Source organism: Pinus tabuliformis, chromosome Q (assembly GCF_031772625.1).
Source record: "Pinus tabuliformis cultivar Carrire ecotype Pingquan chromosome Q, CPIR1, whole genome shotgun sequence".
In the NCBI taxonomy this organism is placed as follows: Eukaryota; Viridiplantae; Streptophyta; class Pinopsida; order Pinales; family Pinaceae; genus Pinus; species Pinus tabuliformis.
Genome location: NC_142296.1, coordinates 222,554,366 through 222,558,969, shown reverse-complemented (window position 1 = coordinate 222,558,969; position 4,604 = coordinate 222,554,366).

Genomic DNA, 4,604 nt, shown 5'->3' with positions numbered 1-4,604 from the left:
GTTTGTTGGGTGTGTGTTATATTCTTTCCACGACTCGCCCCACACTATATTAAGTGGACGAACCTACCTATGGTTTTGTGCATGGATTTCGCACACATGGTTTTGGGCATGATGGTTTTCTGCCGATGGTATGGATTTCACACATGGTTTTGGGCATGATGGTTTTCTGTCCATGGTATTTTGTAGATTCGGTCAAGGAAACTACAATTATGTTCTAATCCAGGGTTAGTGGATTGGGGTTTATGGATGCTTCGACATGTATATATATGTATTGTAACATTGAAAGGAACATAATGAAAAATCAATCTGGTAGTCTTGGTTTTGCGATCTAGGGAAAATCTCTGTGTTTATCTCTTTTAGGTTTTATGCTCTTGCCATTGTATATATGTATATATATATATATATATATATATATATATATATATATATATATATATATATATATATATAGGAAATTTTATAGGAAATTTTATACCTACATTTGGTATCGTAGTTGTTTTGGCTTCAAGGGGACGTCTTTACTGCTGAGGGGTTTTTCTTGGGCCTGTGCTAGACCCTGTTGAGTGGGAGATCTACAGGAGCGATTCTTGCGGTGAAAGAAGATGGTGAGCAATGGAAAGATAAATATTGAGAAATTTAATGATCAGATTTTTGAGTTGTGGAAACTCAAGATGGAGGATCTGTTGGTAGATAAAGATCAGTGAATTGTGGTAGATCCAGTACTAAACCAACGACAATGTATGATGAAGACTGGAAGAAGTTGGATTGGAAAGAAAAGAGCGCAATACAGTTGTGTATCTTAAATTTAGTATTGTTGAATGTATCAGGGGCAGCTTCGTCAAAGGCTTTGTGGGACAAATTATGGACTTTGTACCAATCTAAGTCTCTAGTGAATAAATTGTTCCTACGAAAAAAATTGTATAACCTAGGGATGAAGGATGGAGACTCGGTGACAGAGCATCTGAACACCTTTAATACTGTGGTAATCCAGTTGTTATCGTTGATATTAAAATTTCAGATCAAGATAAGTGCATCAGTTTTTTGTGTTCTCTACCATATTCGTGGGATAGTCTAGTTGTTGCAATAGGTAGCAATACAACTACCTTGCAGTTTGATGAAGTAGTCTCATCCTTACTGTCGGAAGAGATAAGACAGAAAAATATGGAGGGCCAGAATGGTGATGCCTTGTTTGTATGAGGACAGTCCTAGAATAGAAACAAAAATAATTCCTCGAGTGGGAGATCTAAATTTAGAGGGAGATCTAAATCTCCAGGAAAACCTATAAAGGTGTGCTGGAAATGTGGAAAGGAAAGGCACTTAAAAAATGATTGCAGATCTAAAGCTCTGAGAAAGGAAAGGGATCTGATGATGCTCCTTCTTTAGAGGCCAAAACCACCTCAGATGAAGGTGGGGATGTGTACTTGGCTTCTTCCTCAAGTACACATGTAGATCATGAGGCATGGTTAATTGAATCAGGTGCATCCTTTCACATCACTCCCCATAGGGAGTGGTTCTGCGAGTATCAGAAATATGATGGTGGCAATGTCTTCTTAGGGGATGATAGGAAGGCTAAAATCGTTGGACATGGAAAAGTCAAGTTGAAGTTGCAAGGTAGAAGGACTAAAACACTTCCGAGTGTTTTGCATATTATTACATTGGCCAAAAATCTAATTTTTGTAAGCAAGATGGATGATGCAGGTGTAAAAACTGTGTTTGAGAAAGATACTTACAAGATGGTTCGAGGAGCACCAGTATTGATGCGGGGTGTTCAGATTGGAAATCTGTACAAGCTTCTGGATAGCACTGTTATTGATGGGTGCAACAATTCCGTGGTTTCTGAAAGTGGAGAAAAAAATATAGTGGTCTCTGGAGAAAAGACCATGCTATGGCATCAAAGGCTTGGACATAGTGGAGAGAAGGGCCTTCAAATACTTCATGGTAATGGTATGGTAGAAGGTATGTCTAATTTCTCTCTGGATTTCGATCTTTGTGAACAATGTGTATATGGGAAGAAGAATCAGGTGAGTTTCCTCTCTATTGCTAAGAGGGCGAAAGGGATATTAGAGCTTGTGCACAGTGACGTGTTTGGACCGTGTCGGTTCCATCACTGGGTAAGTTTGTGTACTATGTATCATTTATATATGACTTATTAAGAAATACATGGATATATTTCCTCATGAAGAAATCTAAAGTATTTGATAAGTTTAAAGTATTTAAGTCTCTAGTGGAAAACTAGACAGAGAAGAAGATAAGGGTGTCGAGGACAGATAACAGTTGAGAATTATGAAAGAAGGAATTTGAAGAGTTTTATAAGAAGTGTGGTATATCACAGTAGAAGACTATTCCATACAAACCTCAATAAAATGGAGTTGCAGAAAGAATGAACAGGACGCTGATGGAAAAGGCAAGAAGCATGCTCAGTGGTTTCAGGTTAAGCCAAGAATTTTGGGCAGAGGTGGCAGAGACTACATGTTACCTAGTCAACAGATCACCTTCATTAATGTTGGAGGATAAGACTCCATAAGAGTTATGGACTAGTACGAACCCTCTCTTTCACATATGAGGGTATTTGGCTATGATGCATATGTACATGTTCCAAAGGAGAAAAGAACCAAGTTGGATAGTAAATATGAAAGGTGCATCTTTATTGGGTATAAAGATGGTTTAAAAAGTTATAAGCTCTGGAACCCAGAAACAAGGAAGGTTGTGTAGAGCCACAATGTGGTGTTTAGAGAGGTGAAAGATGTTGTTAAACATGAATTCCTACCAAAGGAACCTGTTGTGGCCAGCAACAAACCCCCTTCTTATTTTAGTTTTGACATCAATACTAAATAAGTGGGAACCCTTCATCTAAAAAATAACAAAACTTAGAACTTTTATTTCCTTTTTGAATAAATCTTGTTATCATAAACTTAGGAGAATACTCGTAAAATCCAAAAAAGACTTAAGTTTTATGATAGGTTCGAATAAAATCTCTCTTAATAATAAAAGCATCGCATCGCAAAAAGGAAATAACGACATCATATAAGTAAACCCCTACAAATGCGAAATCACGATGCGAGATTGCACACTGAAAGAACCCATCGCATCGCAATTTTCATATGCTTCAAACGTCACTTAAGGCGAAATGCTTCAAAACTGGCGATATGCGATAACAAATCTCGCAAATCGCATTTCGCAGAAAAGCATGGTAATGAGTAAATGTCGAAACATAACAAATTAGCGATATTGCGAAGCAAAATCGCATTATCGCAAATTTGTAGGGCACGCCGTTCTAAAAAAGGTTTTTTGTAATCCGTTGTCAAGTCATGTGCATTAATGTTAATTTAATAAGTTAGTTGATGATCATTAATGACATAAGGTTTCGATCTGATCAAGAAGTTAGTTCACGTAGGGTGATATATTTTATATGATTTCAAACATTTAAAGCTTTCCCGTCACCTTATTCATGTCATTAGTCTTTCCTGATTTCGTAAATTGCAGGAGCGGAAAACAGAAAGATATATGTAGCAATGTTCAGAGTATAATGGGAAAAGAAGGAGAAAATCCAATTTCTGAAGTCATCTAACAAAACACGCAAGAGGTGAAAACTGGCACCAGGGAAGCCCGGATCAAGAAACAGAGGCAGTTTTTGATGCGCGCTAAACCCCTAGAGAAGGAAAGCCTCTGAATGCTCAGTCGCTAGAAAGTCCGAAAAATTGCAAAAAAAAGTGCTAAAGGATAAAAACAAAACTCGAGTTCTAAAAACAGTGGTATTTATCAGGGATATATTCAAATTGTTGTGTAAATTTCTCCCAAATGCACAACATTTATAGAACAGCTGGAGGCAAAAGGCTGAAGAAAGAGCAGAATCCATCAATAGGTTAACCAAGTTGAATTGGGATTCTTACTAGCAGTACTTGGTTAAACCACACAGTCAATGAGTGACTCTCAAATGCCTTACTAACTCTGCCAAGAAGATAGTGCCATCACTTGCCAATTCTCTTTTTGCAGGACAACTAAAGTCAGAGGTCGGCCAACCAACTCTCCTCAAGCTGATGTTGAATGCTTGTGACTACAGAGAACAGATACATAGATAGTAATTTTTAGATTCAATTTTAGTTTTAGTTTTTCCTTAGATGAGGACGGTCATTTAAACCGCCTCCTATATTTTTGTGATAGACTATTTTTAGGATTTAGCTAATAGTATTTCAACCCTACTCATGCATTTAGAGAAGGGTCCTGAAATTTGTCAAAAACGTTTCCTCAGAACATGCACTTCTGCACCCTTAGAGGAGGTTTTGATGAATGAATGGAACAAGGTTTATTGATATCTGTGTTTAATATCTGCTACTGAAATTTCACTTTTGTACTCTTAGTAGATGTTGAACTAAGAAGAGATAGATCATTATTGTTGAAGCTTATGAGTAGAACTTGTTATCAATGGTACTTTTATCTCTTAACGATTTCTGCGTATGTGTTTAAGTGATATTCATGTTTAGTTATTTATATGTGAACCCCTGAATGCTTGAGTTATCATTTGGAACTTTAGTACGGTGATGGCTATTCTATTTGTGCTTAATATATGAATGACTTATTATGCGATATGTTTTTCACAACTGTTC